At 37.3% G+C, this 25,444-nt stretch overlaps 1 protein-coding gene and 1 non-coding gene across 6 annotated transcripts in view; one reads left to right on the forward strand and one right to left on the reverse strand.

Moving 5' to 3' along the window:
- Positions 1-25,444, forward strand: part of Cntn1 (contactin 1) — a 321,618-nt gene that overhangs the window by 124,355 nt on the left and 171,819 nt on the right. Inside the window, exon 2 of one of the 5 annotated variants that reach the window (XM_076556639.1) lies at positions 4,192-4,316. The exons of the other annotated variants lie outside the window; for them this stretch is intronic. The gene's annotated coding sequence lies outside the window, so the exon portion shown is untranslated. The remainder of the gene's footprint in view (positions 1-4,191; positions 4,317-25,444) is intronic. 5 annotated transcript variants of the gene reach the window in all.
- On the reverse strand, positions 1,773-1,970 carry LOC121824560 (U2 spliceosomal RNA). The gene has a single exon (XR_006066495.2). It is a non-coding gene; the product is annotated as a U2 spliceosomal RNA (small nuclear RNA).

The following is a 25,444-nucleotide window of genomic DNA, read 5'->3' on the forward strand; positions in this document are numbered from 1 at the left end:
TTATTGAGGTCTCTTAATGCTGAGTCACAGGGTTCAGTTCTCAAATGCCTTCTGCCTGAGGTAGCCCTTAGAATTCTAAGGAAAATCCAAAAGGAAGAAGGAGGGGGCAGGAATTTAGGGATGCTATTGCCCAAGGAGGTATAGTAAATTCTGAGTGGTGAGTGGAAAGAAAGTACTATGTGCAGCATATGGCTGAAGGAAAATTAAAGTAAATACAGAACAATACAATATGTTGATAGTCACATAAAAGGTAGTTTACAGGTCACAAGAGGGAAATGTGGGGTGACATGGGTCTAGCTCCCACTTATAACAGCAGTTAGAATTAATTTCTGTGGATGATCACTTGGGAAAAGCCAGCAAATTCATGAAAATTTTTAATCTCAACCTTAAAATAAATGAATTCTTTTGGTGATTTTAATGACAAGGTAATAATCATATTAAATATAGTCGGAAAGGGAAGACTGAAGAATATGACATCACACAAACGGGGAGGGGCAATGTAGTAGCCAAACATAAAATACAAAGTCTGAAAGGAAAATTGATAGAATTAGTATTTTATATGCATCATACTTCTTAAGCATCAGTGTTTCAGTATTCTGAACATGGTTCATTAAGTCTTGATAATTCATTTGAAAATGTGTTAGTAATTTAGAGTAAGAAATCAGGTGACATGAATATCTCAAAATGATAAACTTGGAAGTTTTCTGATACAGAATAAGTATGGTATAGACATGAAATAGATCACTTTGAAATAAGTCTAAGGTGAGGATCCTGTTCTCTCATCCACCTTCCAACCAGACTCCATGTGTTTTAAAAGAGCCAAGTGTGAGGTGCTCGTCTCTCACAGTATCCATGGGAATAACAGGTTGTCTTTTCTCTCTCCTTTCTCATCTGTTCTTATCAAATCTAAACAATTAACCACTCTTAGAACAGATAAAAAACTCCTTCTTAGTATAAAAGTAGCACACACATGTATAAATAATTCAGCTAAGTTTGTGGGGCATTGCAGGTCACTTGTGGAAGATTAAGAGACATAGCAATCAATATTTGAAAAGGGATATTGTTTCCATTTTCACGAACATTAACACCTATACAAATTGCTTATATAATAACTTGTATCTGCAAGGAAGTTCCCCATAGGGAATTCAGTGGACTGTCCTGAGCTCAGTCCTGACAAAAGTCTTCCCTGTATGAACTGATAACAAAGATTGACATGGAGAGACTTCATCTCCTTTGATCTCCCATTGTGAAAATGGTAAGAGTAGCCCCTTCTAAAATGTTTCCCTCAGTACTATATGAAATATTTTTCATCTATACTCCTTTTTAAAGATTTACTTATTACATTTTAATTATGTGTGACTGTGCCTATGGCATGTATGTGTGCTCCCAGAGGCCAGAAGTGATCATTAGCAAGCTTGGAGCTGGTGTTAGCTACAGATGATTGTGAGCCATTCTGCATGTCAGCAACCATACTTCTTAACTGTGAAGTCATCTCTCCAGCTCCAAGAAATGTTCTTTGAAATTGACTGAGGTGGGTGGTGATGTCTGCCTGAAACTCATTGAATTTCAGGCCATAGAGAAAGACTTTGCCTCACACAAAAAAAATAAAACATAAAAGCAAATAAATAAAAAGGAGCTGACTGAGGCTTATGTCTTCATAAGTCCACTATGGTGCCCATTTTACCAGCTCATCCCCTTCACTCCATTTCTGTAATTGCTTAATACCTTTCCTCTCACAGGCAACTTAGTGTTGATAAGTACTTAATTAGCATCTAATGTGTCCTCTGGCTCCAGATATGCAAAAGAAGATAATGGACTTGATTTTTCAAAGAGACCAAATAAATAAAATGGAGGATGGAAACCTGTCAGCCAAAAGTATTTGGTAAAAATCATGGAAGAAATGAAGACCCGTACTCCCAGTTTAAAAGTAGATTCTACACTTGATCTTAGCCAAAAGGCCGAGAAGCGATTTAAAAGTGGATTCTGATAGTAGAATATTCATTTGAAGTATTGATGAACAGGTTCAAAGTGCCTACCTGAAGTCAAACCTGAAACAGAGGGATGGGACAGTAGACTTGAGAAAATGATGCAGCAGGATACTACACCTTTCCTGCCAGAATAGTGTTCAGGGCTTGATCTTGCACATACTTAGCACTCACAGACATTGATCATCTCACTGAAGACATTTGCAACCATGGAATCCTCCACCCATGTCACATAACTCTCAACATTTCTTTTTAATGGTTGTCAGTCATTTATTCTCTGTGTTCTGATTATTTCAATTTGCTGACCCTGAAGGAACTGCCTTTAATACAATTAACCAGTATCTAGAATTAGTAAACAACTTGAAAGCATTTTTCAAGTGCACTCTAACCAAAGCAACACCCATACTATTACAGTCTCCTCATCCTGGCTTCTTCATTGGGCCACCAATCACTTGCTGCCATCCACCAGTGGGAAAAGTGGAGGATAACCAGTTTCTGTGTTCGAGCGATCACTGAAATCAAACTAGCCCATCTTAAGCTCTCCCCCTGACCTCTTCCCTTGAAAGCTAAGCAGCCCCTCACTCACTCTGCCTTCTGATCAGCTTCTATTTATCTGGGCAAATCTTCCTAGTGTGCGGTGCTCTTTTCTCTTAGAATCTGACAGGATAACAAGTTGACTTTTGGATGACCAATGAGTGTCATCTCATTTCCACATATTCTATCATCGTCAAGCTTAAATAATAAAGCCTATAAAAAGCAAACATGAAAACATCATCTTAGTGTAATATACATCGGCATAACTAGGGCAGTATACTCCCAGGATTTTAACCTAACTAGTTTATTTACCAGAATGGCTTTTAACAAGACTGTTGCTTCAATTTAAAGATAAATCCCAAGTAAGCCTCCTATAAGCATGACCTTAAGTAGTCTCTGAGTCATAGTCAATAGAGGGTAAATAATTTAGAAATATGAATGCCTAACAAAGTATAAGATTGTTAATGTTTTCCTATGATTTCCTTAACTTCCAGTGTATGCTCATCTAGTACATGAAAACAAACCTCCACTTGTTAAGTAAGTATGTCAAAACTGAGGGGAGATGTATTCCTTATTTAATATAATTACCAAAATTTTGAAATTAAAAGTACCATGTACTAGCATTGTTTACATAAAGTCTTTGATATCTTATAGGCAACTATAGCACATATCTTAATTCAAACATATTTCTGGAGCATTAAGCTTACACAATTGAGTTGAATTAAACTGTTGTGAGGATGTGGTATTCAAGAAAACATTGTCTCTAATCACCGAATACAAAACTTTGGACACAGTGAACCATGTACAATTAACAGATTGGACCACACAGAATGCAGGGCTCTGAAGAACATTATCAAAAAACATCAGTCCTTTTGAAGGGCAGTCACTCTATTATTCAAGACATGGTCACTGAAGAATGTTGAGCACCGCCAATAATTTTAGGATGTAGAAGAAATCAAATGCTAAATGTGTGCTTGAGCTCTATCTAAGAGACTGAGTAGGAAGTTGTTATTGTGATTGTACTGGCCCTTTAAGAAATGAGAGTCTGGTGAGTGTATGTGTAAAACTTGCCTTGGTTTCAGTGAGGAATAGGTGTCAGGGATGTTCATTGTGTTAGCAGATGGAAGGAGAGTAAGGTAGGTGGCTGGGAGGGAAGCTGGAGGCGGAGTTGTGCTAGAAAGAACACGGCAATTTCAACAGATGGAGAATGATATATCAGTTGGCAAAAAAGGTGCTGGTGGCGAACAGGGGAAGCGACTGAAGACACGGGTGGGTAGGCAGCCAGGAGTGGGCTAAATGGACCAGTAATAAAAGAAATAGGTCAGTATGAGGGCACCAAAGTTCCAGAACAAATAGGTAAAAAAATCAAATAAAATCACTACAAAATTCTCCTGTGCTTGAGCTTGGGAAATAATGTTTTTAAAATGATTTTTTCTTACAGTCTCTGAAAATGTGTTAAATAAACCAAGATCGTATATAGAGGGAAGTATTTTTTAAAAAAATATTCACACATTTGTACCATAGAGGAAATTGATTTTATAAAATTATCATGGATATTAAATTAATTTTATTCCTGAGTTTGGTGTTTTCTGTAGTATGATTTTGTTGGCCTTTATTATGTTAACATGTAAGTATCTGGTTGTAAAATAATACTGAAATAAATTATCCACAGGATAATTAGTTTGGCTTCTTTCAAAAAGAGACTGTGAGAGTGGAAAGTGTGAACACAGCGTCATCCCTACAAATGCCTCATTCTCTCTGTCTACAAGGAGTGACAATAGCTGTGTGTTCATTAAGGTAACGAAAACGAGCATGTGATTTGTCCTGTTTCTGCCTTCAACTTTACCTACCCATATCATCACCGTGATTCTTAGGAAATATTTTTGCTTGCAAACACTTAGGCAGTTGAGTAACATAACCAAGCTTCTTCCTGTTGGCAACTGTCACTAAAGATTAATATGAAAATACCATGTTCAGTAATATTTGTATTATTAAGCCTTGGCTTAATAAAGCCATTACAACTGAGCTTTAAATGCCTGCATGGGTTGCAAGTGGAAAGAATACTCCCCTTGTCCATATACAGGAATTTAGCATGGGCATTCTTTCTTATATAAAAGCTGGAGCAAATTCCCTAAGCTAAGGAACCCTTTATGGAAAACTGCCCAGGTGCCAGGCACGATGACAGACACTGAGGAAAATTAGGATATATAAATTCTCAGTTCTTTCAGAGTTCAGTGAGAGGATCATAATGATGCATTAGTGTCTCAGGTACAACTATGAAATGCAGCAGTGTACCCATTTTGTGAGTCTTTTGGTGTGTGTGTGTGTGTGTGTGTAGGAACACGTGTGAGTAGAGGTTAGAGGTTAGAGGTTAATCATCAAGAGTGGACCTTTCCTTCTATCATGAGGTCCAGGGGCTGAACTTGTCTCATCATGCTTGCACAACAATCACTTTTGGTCACTGAGCCATCTTGCTGGCCCAAAGATGTGGTACAAGAGCCTTGAACTCCTGATTTTCTACCACTATACCCTGTCAGCATGTGTCACAATGTACCTTTTGAGATTAAAGACCATACTATATTCCTAACTCAGAAGGTACTTATTAGGACCTTCCTAGTTCAGTTGCTCTATACAGAAGTATTTCACTGTTGCCATGGACAAATCAGGAAAGAAAAGCATTGCAAGATTACTAAACAACTACAGCTCTCAGAAAGACACACAGTCACCAGTACAGTGAGAAAGAAATGGATGTAGCTAACATAGTCATCATCCAAGAAAGCTTTTTAAATATGGCAATTAAAAGATGGGTAAAAAGAGTTTAAAATATTTATATAATGGTTTACTCATTATCATCAATGAATTAACCATTCATACACACAAGAGAGATGTATTTAATTAACACAACTTGAAAGAAGCAAGGCCATGCTCTGGGCTCAGCAGTGAGATACTAAAGTTTCTCTTCTAGATTCACATAAACTTCTAAATTTTCTTAACATTTTTTCAAAACCTTCAAATGTCCATGTATTTATCTACCAGTAATATTCCGCATCCTATGTAGTCAAAGGTTTATCTTTCTTTCATGTAACCTAAATTTTAGATAATGGAACCAGTGCTAAGTTAAAAGTCATTTTTCAACAAGCTATTTTTAGTCAGAAGGAACTCAAGATTAAGATTAGAAAATAGGTATTCCATAAACAAATTCTAAGTATAAAGATAGGCTACTTTGCTCAAGTGTGGAAAATTCTACTTACAGATAAGGAACAAAATGTTAGTTAAAGAAATACATCAATTTTGCAAGATGTCTGATGTGTGTGTTTAGCTGAACACCATTAATGAGCTTGATGAATTAGACATGTTTGACCCATTCACATTAATGAAATATTGATTCCTCTAAAATATCTATTACTGGTAAGAACACCTTTTTAAACATCTATCCTTTTAGAGGTTTTTGGAGGCCTTCTTTGCAACTTCCTAACTCCCATGTCAAATGTTGCTAACCAGGAAGTCTAACCAGGGAAATCGACTAAAGAGGGCGGTCTACTAACCAGGGAAATCCACCTACAACTGGAAACATAAAAGGCATCTCTTTTGCTTTATTATTGAATACCCATTGTCTAGTGTAGCACCTTATGTAGCAGATGCTCAATAAGTACACCTGGAACAACAGATCCTCTCAACTATTCTTGTTACAGTGAATTTTCAGACAGTACTTGTTTAACTCACACTGCCAGTTCAGTAGACTTTTAGTGGTCCACTGTGTTATCAAATGCATGATAAATCTTGTAATAGTGGAATGTTTTTCAGTGGCAGACACATGATTTTAAATAGCTTCAAAAATAATATATTGAAAGGATATAGTGCACCATGATTGAGGGTTTGTATAATCACACGTTGAGGAATGGCTGGGATATAGCTAGAGCAAATTACACCTGAAAATGTGAGTGGTGCACCACTGATGCCAGTTCCCTGAGCATGGGCTTTGACATCTATGGAGAACAATCTCATGGTGCTTCAACATCTTCATACCTTTTCCCTCCAGTGATTGGTTTTTCAATACCATTTTTTTAAAGGAAAGGTGATGCTGTAAATGTGTAGTTCTGGACACTGGAATGAACATGGAGGTTGTTGAAATATCAATTTGAAAATTTTAATAAGATATTCTGTTCAACAAAAGTACTATATGTAGGTTAACAAAAGACAAATTAGGCTCATGTATGAATCAATGAATGCTAGAGATTGTAATGGATAATCTTGGTTGTCAACTTGACTATACCTGTAATCAACTAACATACAAACAGATGAGCATGCCTGTAAGGGATTTTCTTGATTGGATCATTTGAGGTGGCAAGACTAGTCCTCAATCTGGGCCTCACATTTTAGTGACAGCCAACATGAAAGGATGTAGAAGAAGAAAGCTTTGTTTTTGTTTTGCCTGCTTGGTGTCATTTTCACTGACAAGCTCATTCATCTATCCCATTGATGGTACCTTCCCTTGATGGGATTTGAACATAGACTGAAGACAAGCTGAGACATCCAACCTTGAGGATGGAACAGCTACCAGATTCTTGGCCTTCCCTTTGAGTGGCAACAATAGTTGTGCTAATCAGACCACAGCCTAAGCCACTGTAATATAAACCACACTTTAATTCACACATGTGTACACGCGTGCACGCGCTCGCGCACACACACATGCTCGAATGCATATACACATTAGTATATATGTATGCATATGTATATTTACACGTATGTGTGTATATATCAGTTCTGTTCCTTTAAAGAACCCTGACTACTACAGGGACAATAAGATGATATTATTAGTCACTATGTTTTCAGTATATATTAGAACAAAATTATTCTGGCTGTTTCTGGATCCCTAACATTTATGCATTGCCTATATACTGTTAGATACTGCTAAACATTTTCTATGATTATACTAACCCTAAGGTCTTCTTCATTCACACAATGGATAAATAATAGTTGTACTTAGATAGACTACAATTAAGGAAGTAGAAATAATAATGGTAGACGCAAGACCGAATGATCCTTGTTATCTCCTGCTCATACTTAAAGGACAAATTGTAAGATACAAATGATCAGAAGTAAATGGACCACAAGATAAATAAAGGTTTAGACCAAAACTGGGTCTGACCTGGTCCAGGTTTGAATGGCCTGACACTATGCTTGGTGTTAAAGTCTTGGATTGGCATTTGGGAGACTGACATAAGAGGATCCTGCAATTGAGACCAGCCTGAGTTTCTTAGAGACTTTGGACCTGCTTGGGCCACATAGATAGACTATCAAAAAAGAAAAAGAAAAGAGGGAAATAACCTTCAACATTTGTGAAAAAGTTCAATACATGGAGAGTCCCTGAGAGGAGCAGAGCTATGCAGAACTAATAAACATTTTGAGAAAAGTGATTATCTGTGCCAGAATACTCAGCTAATGGAAAAAGCATGGCTTGATATTTGCCTAGATATATTTGGATAAGACCTTTATAGGAGAGTATCAATGCCAAATAGTGTTATTTTTAATTAAGCCATATTTTAACAATTTTTTTGGGATAAAGTTCTTTGGCATAGTAATTGTGAAGTTTTCAAATGAAAGAAAACCTTTCAAATCTTTTTTTTTTTTTGCTTTGTTCTTTACTTCTGTGTCATGCCTAGCTCTCACATAAATAATATAAACATTGTTAGGAAAAATCCTCATTTACTTTCAACTGGACTGAAATGGCTGATTCTTGTAATGATAGAAAGCTATTTCTGGATTATCCAAAGTAAAACAACTAAGAATCCACCATTCTAGTTTTCAGAGCAATGACATGCTGCTGCACTTCTGATGGTTGACCTCTTTGTTTAATGATCAAACATGTAGGCATTTGTACAAGTAAATAGAAGTACAGAACTGTAAACATTTGAAAATACAATAATAAAAATTCCAGGGTCTTACAACATAGCCCTAGCTAGCCCGAGACTCACTACATAGGCCAGGCTGGCTTCAAATTCACAGAGGTCCTCCTGCCTCTGCCTCTAATGTGGTGGGAGTAAAGTCATGTGCTGCCATGTCTAGCCTTCAATTCAGTTTTGAGGTTCTTCATATGATTGCGTTCTGAGTCTAAAGGAAAATGCTATTATATGAATTTCTTTTGCTTCTTTCAATGATCTATTTCAAGAAATCCTTAAGAGACATCAGTGAAAGAAAATCATTCCTCTATGACTGAACACTGAAGACTACTTAGATCTGAACCACAGACCGGTAATATTGGGAGAATCATGTCTGAGCATTGACTAGAATATGGGTGCTTATTGAGATATCTCATTTTGTTCATTTTCACGTTGGGGGTTCACAGCTCCATTCTTTGGATGTGAATACCATTTGAAATCTTAAAGTTTGAGCTAATGTTTGTCTGGGATAAAATGAAGTTGGTGCTTCCTGCTTTACCACGTTCCATTGTTTTGAACAGGGGTGATAGAACTTTGAGACTTCAGGTCAGTAATAGGAGCATTGATGTTGGCATTCTGTTGGGTCTGAGCTTAGTTGGCAGTTGTAGCCTAGTTGATTTGTCAGTGTTTGTGTCAAATCCCTTTGAGGATCCTCACAGTGATGGAAGTGGGGATCTCTCAGAGTAGAGCTTAGTGAGAGGTATCAAGGAGCTCCCATGGTCCAAGAGAATCATAACACACTTTACTAAGGATCAGGCTGACTCTTTTCCCATATAGATTTTTACTTTTCTGTTCTCTTTTGTGCTGCTTGACTTCTTTTTTTTTTTCAGAGAAATGGGGATGGAAATCTCAGACTAAAATATCTGCACATGTATGCTTTAAATTACATCTCATAGAAGAGGAGGTTCTCTGGATGAAATTAGGCAGTCACAAATTGAAAACCTCATCCACAGTGAAAGTCTGTGGGGACGTCTGTTTTTCCATCACCCTAGGGCTCTCATGGGCTCATTTAGAATAAATGAAATTACACCTCTAATGTTGTCATAAACACTTTTATCTTTCACTTACGAGTCATTGGCTTGCTCAGCTGGTTGCAATGAAAGAAACCTTTTCACCACCTGATACCCGAGGAAGGAGAGTCAGAGACGTCCGTTTAGGTATCAGAAGGTTGACCCAATCTGCTTATTCTTCTTAGTCTATTCAACCTGGGACCCTTTATAATACACACTGTGACTGTAGATTCCAAGCCTTACTTTCAAATCAAATTTCTTGCTATTTTTATTATCTAAAAGAGTTTATTGGAATATTAAGATTCTCATATACTATCTTTCTAGTATTCTCAACCCCAAATGGTGCATTTCTCCCATTAAAAATTATTTAAAATATGACATCATTTTTCCATTCTTCCCTCCAGCCCTTCCTATGCCTTCCTGAAATTCATGACCTCTTTTCTTTTAATTATCATTGATATCTGTGTATTTGAATAAATATAAAAATACAGCATGCTGAGATGAAGAGCTATAGGAAATGCCTGTAGACAGACAGATGAACATTATAACTGCTTATCCATTGCCGAGCATCAATCCTAAACACAAATGTATACATTTCCTTTATTTTAATAATTTCAATACTAAAACACTACTAAAATGACCCTCACTTTTTAGCAAGATCCAAAATTACATTGAGGGGGCCGAAGAATGTCACAAAACTGAGGCAACACAAACTTTTTATAACCCCTCTTGGTGCCCAGGAACTTATTGCATACTTGAATTCCTTTTTCCCTATCTTTGGTGTTTAAAAAAATTCTCTCTGATTTTGTAGAAAAACCTTATATAGAAGTCTTTCATTGTTTCTATTTTTACAATTCCCAAAGCACTGATAATCTTTTATTAATTTTTACACTCATATAAATCTATTTTTAAGTCACTTGGTTTCCTGCAGGAAGGTATTCTTCACTGTAGTTTTCTTTCCTAAAAATTCAAGCTAAGGCCTGTCCTGTTAGGTTTTTTCAGTGTCTTATTGAATAGCCAATGGAGTTTTTCTATGTTGACTTATTGTTTTCTGTACTATGTTGTCATAAACATCACTTGTCTTCAACTTAGTTATATTCCCCAACAACTTAAAATGACTATTTTCTATATGGTATGGGAAACATATGAAACTGAGTTTTAGAATTCCTTTTAAATTTTCTTTGCCTGAACTTATATATCTTTTGCTACTTGGATGGTCATTAATTGTCCAGTAAAATCAAGGTGTAACAAAATTAAATTTCAGAAACAATAGATCCTAGAAATGAGAGAGAAATTGGAAATAGACTTTAAAGGATTGTGTTCAAAGAATTATGATGGGCAAAACTTCAGAATTCAAGTTTAGAATTGAAGAATGGCTTTATTTGTGGATAAACCAAAATGTTGAACAGAAACTGAAGGTAGTTCCTTGCTGAATGGACCTAGCCAAGATATCAAATTTTACTCAAAGACTCAGTTAAGAATTCAAGACAAGGTGTAGGTAGTCAATGATATAGAAACCAGTTCAACAATGAATGAAGTCAGCATCTTGTGCTTTCAAAACCTTGCTGTGACCTCATTTTGTTTACTCAACACATATTTACTGAAAATCCACTATGTGTGAGACAGTGTACTAGAGCTGGAGTCCAGTAGCTAATGAAATACACACACACACACACACACACACACACACACACACACACACACACACCCTTTATTTGAAATAGCATGAGGGTCTAATGTGGTGGTATTGTGTTCCCCAAAATATTGTGCACACTAATAAACTTATCTGGGGTCAAAGAACAGAACAGCCACTAGATACAGAGGCTAGAAAATGGTAGCACTTACACCTTTAATCCTAGCATTCCAGAGGCAGAAATCCCTCTGGATCTCTGTGAGTTCAAGGCCACATTGGAAACAGCCAGGCATGGTGACACACACCTTTAATCCCAAGAAATAAGCCTTTAATCCCAGGGAGTGATGGTAGAAGGCAGAAAGATATATAAGGCGTGAAGACCAGAAACTAGAATCTTTTGGCCAGCATTCACCCCAATAACTGGCCTGAGGTTTGATTTTATGAATGAGTACCTTTAAGATTCCTGCTACAGTCTACTTAGAAGCTTAAGCAAATAGGTAATGACCTTGAAGGGATTTTGTTTGGTGACAGCAATAGTCTCTAGTCCCTTTGCAATTTTCTGCATACCTGTCCATTCCTTTGACATATTTATAGTTCAAATGACAGGAATATCTTCTAATACTCTCGGGAAGAGCTAAGAGTGACTTAGACTTCTGGCTTACTACCCTTTCCCCCAAATATCACCATATGACTTGCGTTTTTCATCACTGGGACAAATATGATGCAGCACAGTTCCAGGGAAAGAATTGCTGGTTTTGACCTGGGTTTCATAAGTTTTAGTGCATCTCAGCTACAAGTCAACGGCACAGTGTGGCCAGAAATCAGAGAGAGAGAGAAAAAGTGCCCGTATTCCAGACTTTCTCCATTCCCTTTTTCTTTTCTGTCCCATGGCCAATGAGATAGAACACTCACACTCAGGATGGTTCCTCTCTCCTTCAGCAATCCTCTCAGAGATGTACCTAGCAGTGGTCTTTATTGATTGCCTGGGTACTTCTCAACCTAACCAAGTAGACAGATGAACCGTCAACCTCCAAAAGAATTTTCTAAAATTATACTTCCTCTCACATACTTAGGAACTGACATAAATATTCATCAGAGATTTAAAATGGTTGCAAAAATGTATTTTTCAACATATTGTACATTTTGACATTTTAAAATAAATCTGTTGTCTCACTTAAATATACCATTTAGAGTCTGAGTAATGATTTGATGCTTCTTTTTAACTCATTTAAAATATTGGAAATAGTTCTAGTAGAACTTTATAAATTCTACAACAATTTTCTCTTTAATTTTCATTTTATTTCATGGAATGTTGTCATGTCTTTCTCTGAAAAATGACTTTATTGTCCTATCATATTCTTTGGTTAACAAATTTTTAGCATTTAATTTTTTAACAGTCATATATCTTATGAGATGGTTTTCCAATGAAAATTTTATTAACATACAACTGACTAAAACTATATGATTTCGCTCCAAGTTCTGAAAAACTCTTAGTAACGAAAGAAGTATAACTTTATAGGTGATGTATTGCTTATGTGGTAGAGGGACATGTGAAATTATAATTAATTCCTCTGCCTTTTCAAGAAAGTTATTGCCAAAGTGAGATATGGTTTGTAATTTATTCTGATTTGAGATTTAGTTTTTCATTTATTAATTAGTACAGGTGGTAAAGAGTCAAAATATAGCATTTATTTGAATTCTTGATTACATGGAAAAATCACATAACCCTGGATAGCTTTTTCATTCATTAGGTTGAGTGCAAAAGTGAAAACTACCTGACATGGGCTAAATACCTTCTGTGATGCTCCTTCATTTTCTCAATATCAGTATCAACCTTTCTCAACATTGTATCAACTGTCTTACTGTTTGGCGCCTCTGGGGTTTTCATGCTAGGTCATTCTGCTTGAAATTACATATGAGAAAGAAGTAGGTTTTCCTTTGTTAAAGAAGAGGAAAGGAACCAGGAAGGGCTGGATTAAAACCACATCTTGCATGTGACATAGAAGCATCTTCAGCACACTCTAGAGGATTTCTATACCCTCAGGATTAGGGGAAAAACATCTTGCAAACAAGTAACATTAAGGAAGTGACAACATCAGGATCCTAGATTCCCAGTTGTATTACAGATAGATCCTCTTAAAATCCACTGTTCAAATCTCAAGATACCCGTAAGACATGGTAGTGTTAGAAATTTCATGATCTAGATGAATAACCACAGACTAGCTGTCTGCAGTGATCAGTACCCTCCCCAAACTAGAATATAAAGCATCACATTATAATTAGAAGTGACTGCAATAGAAAAAGAAAATTAACAGCAGAGCATTCTTTAGTTTGTCATATGACTGTGTTTTGGATATTATTATTTAGCTAATCTTCTTAGAGACTTACAGAACAATTACAGTTTATTCCTGGCACATTTGTAAGCCATATTCTGGAAGCTGAGTACCAGTAGACTTCTGGGAATTACTACAAGAAATATAAAGCACAGGTTTGGGTTTTATCAGTATCTGTATACCCAAGTAAAATAACAAGTTCCTGAAATGAAGCAACAGTAACTATAAAATCTTCAGCGGGGGATTTGGGAGCACTCAAAACAAAAGTACCTCTGCCTCAGCATCTCTCTTTCTCTCTGTCCCCTTCAATTCTGTGGACACATCTCTTACACTATTCTTCAATCCCCTGGACCTCCTCTTGTTCCTGAGATGCTTTTGGATTCCCCATATGCTCTTGGACCCTTCCCCTTTGACGCTTTTTTGGTGGCTCTGTGTGCCTTAGAGGTCTGCAGTTCTGTTTTCCTTATCCAGCTCCATCATCCCTTGGTCTAGATTTTGATCGCTACATCTTCAGGTTGTAAAGGCCATATGGTGAGAGACCAGCTATATTTTCTTCTAAAGCAATACCCATAAGAAGCAGATGGTTTAAAAAGTTGTCATATGAATGAAGTAGCATCCACTTTAGTTTGTTGTGGAGTTAAAGGTTACTTACTATTTAGGGATTTTCATTCTAAATTAACAATTTCATTGTTAATTCCAGGCTTTTTCAAGAACTGATAATGCTAAATTTATAGAAATATTTGACAAATGATAGTTTATGGTAATTGTGAATAAATAAAGTGATGCATTGATGACTGATTCAGAGTTTAAAAGCAAATGATATAATTACTTAAGTGGTTATAAGACTTAAACTAAGAACTTTTGAATGTACATTCAACTGTTGAAAAAGAAATAGTGTGACCGGATACTAAATCCATCACTAATTTCCTTGCTAAAAGTTTATTATTACTTATTAATATTATTATGACTATTGCTCAACAGGAACCACAGTCTATCTACAGAAGCCTCTCTCTCTCTCTCTCTCTCTCTCTCTCTCTCTCTCTCTCTCTCTCTCTCTCTCTCTCTCTCTCTCTGTGTGTGTAGGCTCTGCAGAAGGAAGTTGGCATTATGCTATATTGAAATCTGTGATAGTTTTCCCTTTTATGTTGCTGTCATGGTTTGCAAACTAAACACAAATTAACTCTAACAACCATCAATTACTTTGTCCCTAAGTGAATGTATTGGAATGGTAATTATTTGGACTTGCAAATGTAAATAATATACTTTTGAATACAATTATTTTTCGCAAAGACAATGTACATGTTCTCTAGAATTATTAAAGAAATAAAGCAAAAGTAAGAGCATAACATTAATGAATTGTGGAAAGAAGGAACAGTGTATGGTTGTAACAAAGACATTATGTGTACTTGTAACAAAGATATTTTACTGTAGGGAGAACACCTTTCATTGTACTATGTGTGGTTGTAAAAAAGGCATTTTACTATAGGGACAGTGTTGTTCATCGGAACTGTGTGTGGTTGTAACAAAGGCATTGATGCTGTACTGTAGGTGCAGTGTAGTTTGCTGGAAATATGTGGTTGTAGTAAAGGCATTCTACTGCAGGATCTATGAAGTGTAACAAAGGTATTGTACTGCAGGGACAGTGCTGTTCATTGAAACTCTGTATAGCTATAACAAGGTCATTTTAATATAGGGTTGATATCGATCATTGGAACTATGTGTGTATGATTGTAACAAAGGCATTACACTGTAGGGTCAACAACAGTCATTGAAATTGTGCAGGCAGGGTTATAATAAAGACATAAAATCATCTACTATAGTGTTACTACTGTTCATTGGAACTGTGTGTGGTTGTAACAATGGCATTGTACTGTTAGGAGAGTGCAATTCATTGCAACTATATATGATTTTAACAACAAATTTGTACCGAAGGGTCAGTGCAGTTCACTGGAACTATATGTGCTTGTATTAAAGGCATTCCACTGTAGGAACAGTGTTGTTCATTTGAACTGTGTGTGGTTACAGCAAACAAATTCTGCTGTAAAGAAAGAGCCATGTTTTATTTATTTATTTTTGTGTAGTACAGGTGTCTTTGTGAACTCTTACATTAAAATATAAGATAGTATCTGTATTAATTCAATTTTTTCACTCTAAAACTGTATCATTCTAATTGTAAGATTTTTTTTCAAATTTTTTTCTTGATATAAATCTACCATGGCATGCAACTAAGAATGAGTTTGTTGCATGCTCTGCATTTTGTAGATATTGTCTTACAACCTCCTATAAGCAACTAAACAAGTATGATATTGCTGTGATTCTTTCTAACAAAAGCATGACTTCATGTTGAGAGGGAAAGATTGTTACCCAAATAATAAAGACATAGTATGTCAGTATAGGGTTTCGACTACCCTATATTGTTTATCCAATAAAAATGTATAATCCCCACTACATTTCTATAAAAAGTGAAATTAAAATAATGTACATTTATGACTAAAAACACTTAGTTAAAAATAAAAAGTGCTATAAAATATAAAAGTGAAGATTTTTGCACATAAATTCAAAAGGTTATTGTTAATATCTATTCCTGGTAATTTTAGTGACTTGGTTGAATTATATATGAAAAGTGCTAAAGTATGGATGCATGGTATGATATATAAATGGAATTCTTGTCCCAAAAAATAATTATTATCTTATATTAGACTCTTTTATTTGAACTTCTGGATTATGCTTATAATTAAAAGACATATATCTTAAAACATGATATAAACTACTCAAGTGTTATTGTTAGAATATTTTTCATATGAAAATGTATAAAATATATTATTTTTTTCCTCCTCTAAGCACTCATGTTAAAATTTTAGTTGATTACATTTAAAAGTATTTTTATTTCTACAAATCACTTGGACCTTAATGGCCTCCTTAGCCTTTATTGTTTTTTGTGGCATCCATATTTGTCTAAGGATTTTGTTTCAAGGATGCAAAATATTAAATATATCAGTAACTCTTAAAGGACACATCTACAAATATGTAACAAACACTTTCAAATTCCCTTCCTAGCTTTATTCTTGATAAAATTTTTCTCAGTTTGTCACTGCTATCTTGGCCACTACTGCAGAAAGGAAACTTTTGAGTTAGATCCAGCTTCAATCAGGCCCTGCGTCCTAAGTTAGCAGTGTCTTCAGCAATATGGACTTAATCTCTGAGAGGCAGCAAAGGGCTATATCAATCATCTGTGTTGTTTTGGATGTCACTTGGACAACCCTGATCAACCATATGAAAGGAGGTTTCTTGTGTCTGGTACTGGGATTTTTATTAGTCTGGTTTTCTTTTGGAGAGTGTTGTATGTCCAAGTAATACAGCTTCTTTTTAAGTGTGTGTGTGTGTGTGTGTGTGTGTGTGTGTGTGTGTGTGTGTGTGCTTATGTATATTGTATATAATTTTAGATAACTTTCAAATTATTTCTTGAGGCTTTATCAAACTATCATGGTGTCATTCATTGCTTGTGTCTGTACTTCTGTACTGACCTTCCTCCCTCCTACCCAGTTGAAGCCCTGTCCTTGCTTTCCAATTTCCGACTTCATATCACCTGTATCCTGCTATGTCTCTCTCCCACTCCTGCACACACACACACACACACACACACACACACACACACACACACACATCAGGGAACAACAGGGCCCACCATAGGTCATACTCTGGTTAAACTCCACTCAGCCCCTGATATCCTCCATCCCCTGCTCTTAACTGGAGGACCACCTGCTGCTTGGGATCTCCAAGACTTTTGTCAGTTCAGAACTAGCGTCTACCAAATCCTGAGATTTTGACTATTTTTCTGTACTATACAGTAGTTACCCTAGTGAAACGACTCTAAGTCATCTTTAGAGGCAGATGAGAAGTAAAGATAAATAGTAAAACTCTATAGTACTGTAACAGATCCCATTCTCTCGGGGACATGAATTAATTTTCATTTGATGAGTTCTTGGTCTATTAACTGGCTCAAGAATGAAAACTGGTTGAGGGTCCATGCTGCTCAGTGGCTATGATTCAACATAGACTTTCATTCACTTTTTTCCCCTGGAAGATATTGGTTTATACAGGTCAAACAATTACTCAGGATGCTGCCTATCTATTTCACTTCTTGAGATAGTTTGATTGGTAGCCAATAACAAGTCAGATGATTCTAAACATTGTTTTTCCTACCCTTTAGATTACAATAATGACACTCACCTTGTCATTTGAGATTCATTGTTTCTGCTTAGTCCTGGATACTTGGAGATCGAACTAGAATCATTGACTCTCAGGTATTAACCTGAGGAGCCATGGTTCCCACTGTGGGGTCTGGCACACGAGGACAGTGACAGTTCAATGGTGGAGGTTATGCTGGTTCTCCTTTCAGAATTTGATTCCTGCAGCCTTGATGAAGTGAACATGTCCTGGGCTGCGCCCTTGTTTAGAAGTAGATTTTTACAAGGGAAATCCACTCCATCATTCCAATTTCTTCACTCCACTGAATCCCATCACCACTAAAACACATGATATCAGTCTTTTTCAGCTCATTTCCAGTAGGTCATCTTCTCACCTATACTTCAGCCAAACAAACAGATAGTGTATTTTAACTATAAGTTGCAATGAATATCTGCTGAATGATTCCATATTAATAAACCCAGCTTAATCTAATTTTCACTTTTTTAAAATGGTTATTCCACATCCTTAAAATTCATCTCCACCCATAGTCCCCAAACTTCTGCTGGAATGAAGAAGAACACCCCTAAGTTCTTTCAGGGTATAGCACACTATATGCTACATGAGGCATACTTCTTACCTCACTTCCAGAACCCGCTTTAAACAAATTCTGAGACTGGTTGCAGGTATCTAGGGATGAAGGTGGGTGGGCATTGTCTTGCTTGGTATCTCTGAATGTCATTGCTGGTTGTATATTTATTACAGCGTAAAGGCCCCCAGGCTCAGGCAGAGAGGACAATGATGCATTGAGTAGATTCATACATTGCTAAGGATAAAGAGACTATGTTGTCAGACAGAATTACTCACCAGAATATGAGAGTTTGAAGCCTCCAGGTTCATCAAGATTCTCCACATGTCTCCATCCCAAGTACAGGCTCACTCCCCTTTTCAGTCAGTGTCTTACTTTGATTGCCAAAATCATTTGAGTCTAGGCCCTGAAACTGTGTTATAAGTTAGCCAATTATTTGATAATTGAGTTTTGGCAACTTGAGCCATATGATTGTTAGAGAGAAGTTTCTTTTCCTGAGTACACTTAGAAGCCTTGACTTGTTCATGCACATCTGGACCCGAATTACTTTCTCTGTGAGCTCATCTTTTTACTTTGTTACTCTATCTAGAGATGCTAGAAGTAACCAGACAGCATCATTATATTTCTTTCTTTTGCACAAATGTTCAAAGAATCTATATACAGAGACATTAAAATTCTCGTTTCTTATAAGGGGTGAATCAGAACTATCAGATGTATTTATCTTACATAGTTCTTTAAATAGCCCACACCATTTTTTTTCAGTGTTCTCTTTGCTCTCAGTAAAGTCTTACATCACCGTAGATCTAGTTAAGTTGGAGAGCCACCTCCAGTTACCACCAACCCTCCAGAGAAATTCATTTTTACAACTCTGTTTCTCTAGAACCACTTCTGGTACCTCCTATGTGTTAGTTTGAGTTCTCTAGATGAAGATGACTGATTGAATGTGTCTACCAAGGAGTTTTATTAGATTGGCTTATATAATATGATTTGGTTAGTTCAGCAATGGTTATCATTGCACAAGATAGACTGCAAGTCTACTAACTTCTTGGCCATGAGGCTGAATATGTCCTCAGCTGTTCCAATCTGATGCTGAAGATCTGGAGGATTCCTGGTGAGCAACTGGTCTTCAGTCCACAAAGGAAGAACAAAGAAGTTAATTTCCAGCATCTTTGAAGGACATGATCAACAGTGGCAGCATGAAGGTAGATGCCCTCACCAGCAAGGAGTGAAAGCTGGCAAGCCAAAGCAGATTTCCTTTTCTCTCAGACCACTTCTAGAAAGTGCTACCCATTCTAGGGAAAGGTCTGTTTTCTCAGTTAATCTTCCCAGGTAATAATTTCACAGACCCATCCTGAAGTGTCTCTCTCAGTTGATTCCAAAACTCATTAAGTTTACAACCAAGATTAGTCCTCCTAGTTTTCAACTCAGAGGTTCTTTTTTCTTTTTTTTTAAGGAGCTCAGTGAGAAACTTAAACATAATTAAGTAGTTTCTTTTCAAATAAAATTTTATCTTAGCCTTTCTAAACTCACATGCTCTTCAGGCTTTCTGTTTCTTAATGAGATTGGCTCACACTATTTAATCCTTTGAGGTGTTCTTGATTAATCTTTTATATTCCACCTAAAATTAATATATTAAAAAATGAAAGTGATGTGAGTAGGGAATGTGGAGGGCAGTGAGGTCACACAATCAGGTCTTGATTTATTCAGAGATTAAAGGCTGAGCTGTGCCTTGGATTGGGCTCCTATGCAGAAGCTAAATCAATGGCACTGGTTTTCAGATTGAGATTTTGAATCACCACCACAATAACTTTAATTACATCACAATGACTTTAATTACACTCATTAAGTCATTTTTCAAATATTGCTCATTTCCCCATTTCCTTATAGAACATTCATCATCATGGCTTTTGGAAATATAGTTGCCTCAGCATGACTTTGTGTTTTTACTTTCTCCAAAGGTTTTTTTTTCCCTTTTATTTCTTCTTTAAGAGTACATTACTCTGGAATGTGTCCCATAACATATGTAGCTTTAACAAAAGTGTCGAGATAACAATGAACATCCCGCTTTAAAAATTTCCACACATGGGATTGCCAGAAGAGGAACCCACGGGAACATTTTATGTTGTGTCTGTAGCCCCTTCTCTATGCTCCTCTGTCTGCATGGTTTGATGGAGATTCTCCCAAAGAGAAAGAAATCAAGAAAGAGGTGAGGTGGGTGGAATGGATGAAGAGAAAAGTGATTATGCAGAAGAATAACATGACAGGTGTCGGGAAGTGGAGAAGGAAATTAAAGAAACTGGCTGAAAGATGAAAGAAGAACCTTGACTTTCCCCAGACATGAGAAGATACAATGCTGATTAAAAAAGAGGATATGAGTTCACAGAAACCTAAAACTTATGTTAAACATCAAGCCTTCACATATCATGATATCTTTATTTTATTTATTTTATCTTTACACATCTTGTTCATCCACTGAACATTTAGAGATTTTTTTTAACAAAAAGAGAAGGGTGGCTCTTTACATTCCTAGTCAGCTGAGCAGTGTCCTTTTCTCCACCTAGAAAGACGTCATGCTCTTCAATGCTGGTTTGGGGCAGCTTTGATATCTCCAAGTATGGGGCAGTGGGGCACTGTGGCAGCAGGCAGATAGGAGCAGCCACAGGGTGTCCACTCCTTGTTCACACCCTTTGTGAAGGCCTCATGAGGGATTCTTAAGATTTGCACTAGGTTCAGTAATATGTAGGCCAAGGCATTAGGTTTCTCAAGCCCTGCACAGTGAGTGGCATTCTTAGCTCCTGACCTAACTCTCTGAGATCCTTGGTCCTATGGACTTGCCTGCACTGTTACTCTTTAGTGACACAATACTTGACTTTCTTTTCTTTGCCTCTTTACATTCTGCTTCAGTCTCTGCTGTATTGCCCACTCTTACACTTTTTCTAATTTCTACTGCGTCTACCTCTACACTTTGCTGCTGCTTAGCCACTGGCCTCATGGATCTGCATCCTTTGTAGCTAAGAATACAGCTGGCAGTTCTGGCCCCTTCACATCTGGACCTGGGGACCACCAGGCTTCCCTCTTCTGCAGTGCATAAGAGCTAATAGCTTTGTTGTGTATGGCTCAATACGGTTGCTACTTCACAGTTCCAGCTGCTGCCATGCATCTGGTTGCTCTACCCTGTACTGACTCTCTTTTGTTATCTGCATGGCCAACATCATGAAAAATAGTGAGAGACTCCTTCTGTAGGGTCTGATGTTGCAGCAACACAGGAGACAGAACCGGATGGTGTCCTCTACCCAATCCAGAAAGTAGCTTGCTTATATCACCAGAGGGGGGATGTTTGTATCTATCACAGAGAGCCTCTCACTTAAGTTCATGCTTACAACCACCACATTCCTGTCCAGTTTGTAGTACTCCTGGCAGTCCCTTTGCTAGGCCACCAGAGGAAGTGTTACCCTTCTGGCCTCAGTGGAAATGGCTTCAGGGTCATTCAGTGTTAGGATTGTGACAGCACAATGTCTAGTGAGAAATGTTATGAATAGTCTTGATTGTCACATGGGAATTTATGGCATCTCCAAAATGGCGGGTGCTGGTATAAGGGTAGTCCAACTTGCTGAGAGTCTGATGGAGGTTCTTTTGTTTAAGTCAGGCAAGGTAGCAACAAATACTAAATAAGAAGCCAAATTGCCCCATGTCCCAATTTCTTTACTATAAACATCAAAATAAATACCTACACTAAGAAAGTAAAGGACTCATGAAGAATAGTCTTGATTTTAACAGATCCTAACACTGTAAAACTCCTGCCATGCACCCCAGGGAAACAAGGGCTCTCCCATTTGTCTCATTTACAAGCCATAGCTTCTAATGAAGACTGCAGCAATATCTATAGCAAAGCCCGTGTTTGTGGAATTTGCTGCTGGTTGATACAAGGCTGTGACATAGTGTAGTATACAGGGAATGCTTAAGGAGCACACTCATGGAGCAAGTATTCACAAACATGCCAGAGAGAGGGAAAGCAGATTGAAGACACAGAGAAGGAAGCACTAGCTGATACATATGCATTCATCTGTGGGGTACTGGATACTCCAGAGCCAAGTGTATTATAGAGGTGAAAAATGATTTTGAAGTCTTTAACTTAGGAAGTCTAAGGAGGAGGCATCTCCTTTGGTGAGATTCTTTATTTTGTTTTGCTTTGCTTTTGTTTTAATGTTTGTTTGTTTTAGTGGTAATGACATAAGTCTGCTTAAAGTACATGTGGCAAGCATTCTTTCTTGAGTAAGTGGATGTAAATGTATTTACAGGGTAGATGGTGTGATAAAAGCATGGTCATCAAATTTGGGATAGAATAATCGATCCCTTTGGCTATTATGAAAGGCACAAGTAACACATAACTGAAAGTTCGGGAATGATAGATGTAATCACTAGCTAGTATATTTCCAATTAGAGCTATGGACAAAAATAATCTTCTCATGGGACAATACATGGCAATAAAAATGTGCATCTCTTAGCACTCCTTTGATGATGTCACAAGCCCCAAGAGAAGCTGATTGAGGAAGGGTGCGTGCTGGTCTGTAATACTGAAAATGCCAGAAATACCTAGGGCTTTCAGAATGTACTGAGGCACAGATAATACAACGATGATTTCATTTTTTATTATTTCAGAATGTCTTCCTTCTCATTATCCAGGTATAAATGATATATAACAAGGATTTTGCAATATTTTATACTATTGATCTATTTTAAGTATTTAGACATATTGGTAAAATAAAACTTTGTAATAAGTTTGTGCTTTTTCTTTCTTTGATGTGGAGAATATTTGGTAAGAAAAGAACCCTGTATCCCTAGCAACATAGTACCATTTTAAAGCTATTCTAGCCTGAAAATACTTTCTACCAGAGTTTTGAACTTACCTGCCCCCCCCACACACATACACAGTTCTCTATAGATACTCTGCAATTGAAATATTGCAAACCCTCTAATTCTGGATTTTCTCTCTTTTGTGCCATCAACAATATTTCTTTCCGAGGAAATAATCTCACTTGGACCTATTTCAGCTGTTGCCTTCTCTGTAGGGTTCATGTGATGTAACTTAAAGTAGTATTGCATCTTTAGCAAGTCTGGGGCTCCATATTCTTCTACAAGTAGGTTACTGGACTGAACTTTTTATATCAGTTCTTTTCTTCTGAAGTGAAAGAATCCAGCTAACAATTCCCTGAGCCCTAGCTGTGCGGGTGTTTGCTAGGTGTATCCATTGGGACTGGGAGCCACAAATCTGTATTTTGGTTGGTTGCTGTTTTCTGGAGTGGTGTCCATCTGTGGCAAAGCAAAGTTGCCTGTTTAAGCAAGACTTTATTAATCCATGTGATAGTACACTCCAAAGAGCCAATTCAAAAGTAAGCAGCAGTGGGAGAGCTGTGTTGACTATTTTTATAAGAGATGTCATAAATATTTATGAAGTAGGTGGTGTGTTCATGAGATCAAGACCCTTTTTACTCTTTCAAACCTAGGCGAACTGCATTTCCCTTTAAAGTAACTTCTTTCTTTTTTTGGGGGGGGTAATCTTTGTTGTAGAAGTTTGTTTATTTTTGAGATTGTAACTTAAGTAAAACATTTCTCCCTTCCCTTTCCTGTTTCCAAACCCTCTAGTATATCCCTCCCCTCTCTCTTGCAAATTCATGGCCTCTTTTTAAATTAGTTGTTATTGCAACCACATATAATATATATATATATATATATATATATATATATAATTAGCATATATAGTTACTTGTTATTTTATATTTTTATATATTCCTAAATATAATCTGTTGAGTTCATATAATGTTACTTGTATGTATGTTTTAAGGGTTGAACTTTTGGCACTGACAACCAATTGGTGTGCTCTTCCCTGGAGAACCTCTCTTGCTCTCAGCCTTTTTCTGTTCCCTATAGTTCTTTGGGTAGGGTTCAGGCCTCATGGATGGGCTTTTCCCCATCTAGTTTGACATACTTACTGGTGCCATCCTTGTTCAGCTCACATTTGGGCAGTCGTGTTGGTGAGTCTTTACATGTATAACTTCTGGTGTCACTAGGAGATACAATCTCACAGCATACTCCCTGATCTCTGGTCTTTCAAACCTTCCCCCACCCCACTTCCACAATGTTCCCTGAGCCTTATCTGGGAGAGTATTTGATAGATGCATTCATTGGGACTGGGTTCCATAACTCTACATTTGATTGGTTGTTGTTTTCTGTAGCAGTCTCCATCTGTTGCAAAGAGATGTTTCCTTGATTGGGGTGAAGATCACACTTGTCTGTAGAGATAAAACCTTGTAGATTGTTTCCATGATCATTTGAAAAGCCCATAAAAGAGAGGAAGGCAAAGTGCTGGTAGCATGACAGGTGGAGTTGCAGGAGCCTTAGCATGTTCATGGCAGTTTGGGAACTCTCTGGAGTCTTAGTTTCCCATGCAGTCAGGAAAACTTAACTTTAAAGCTGTTTGTTGAATCAGATTAGCAAGACACACCATAACCAGGTTACAGCAGCATTTTACCCAGTTGTACCATGTTTTATTCCTTGATTACCTCATCTCAAATACACACATTGTTTGTCAGACAGGCTGCTCCTGAAGCACAATGCCTGAAGAAAACAAATTAAAGGAGGAAAGACACATCTTGGCTTCTCCAGCACATCCTGGTTTGGAGGATATAGAAGATGTGAGTAGTGCACATCTGGTCAAATTAGAAGCACACAGAAGGATGAGGAGTGGTCTTTCTCAATTCCCCTCCTTTATTCCACCAATATCCCCAGCCTGTGGCATGGTGCTGCCCACATTCAGGTTGGATCATCACCTCTTAAAAGACTCTCTCAGCAAAATCACTCAGAGTTACACCCAGCGAAGCACTCCTAGGCATTCTGAAAACAATCAAACCGGAACAGAGGGAAGGCACGGAGTAAGACAGACGCTTTCTCACTTGAGGTGATCCACCAGGAAGCTAGGGGCCTGGATAACCAATGACCATCAAAACCACCCCAGACCAGTAGATTTCTGGTCCTTTGTTTCATGAACTTGAAAAAAGAGTTTCACGAACAGTGGAAGAATGAGTTTGAGAATGTTTTATTATAGGAGAGATCTTAAGAGCAAGCAAGCAAGCAAGCAAGCAAGCAAGCAGAGCTGTGTAGCAGGAAAGAACCCAAGGGTGGGTTGCCACCAAGAGTCCTTGTCTAGGGTTAATGAGGCTTTACTGAGTTAGGCATGGG

Source organism: Peromyscus maniculatus, chromosome 20 (genome assembly GCF_049852395.1).
Source record: "Peromyscus maniculatus bairdii isolate BWxNUB_F1_BW_parent chromosome 20, HU_Pman_BW_mat_3.1, whole genome shotgun sequence".
NCBI lineage: Eukaryota > Metazoa > Chordata > Mammalia > Rodentia > Cricetidae > Peromyscus > Peromyscus maniculatus.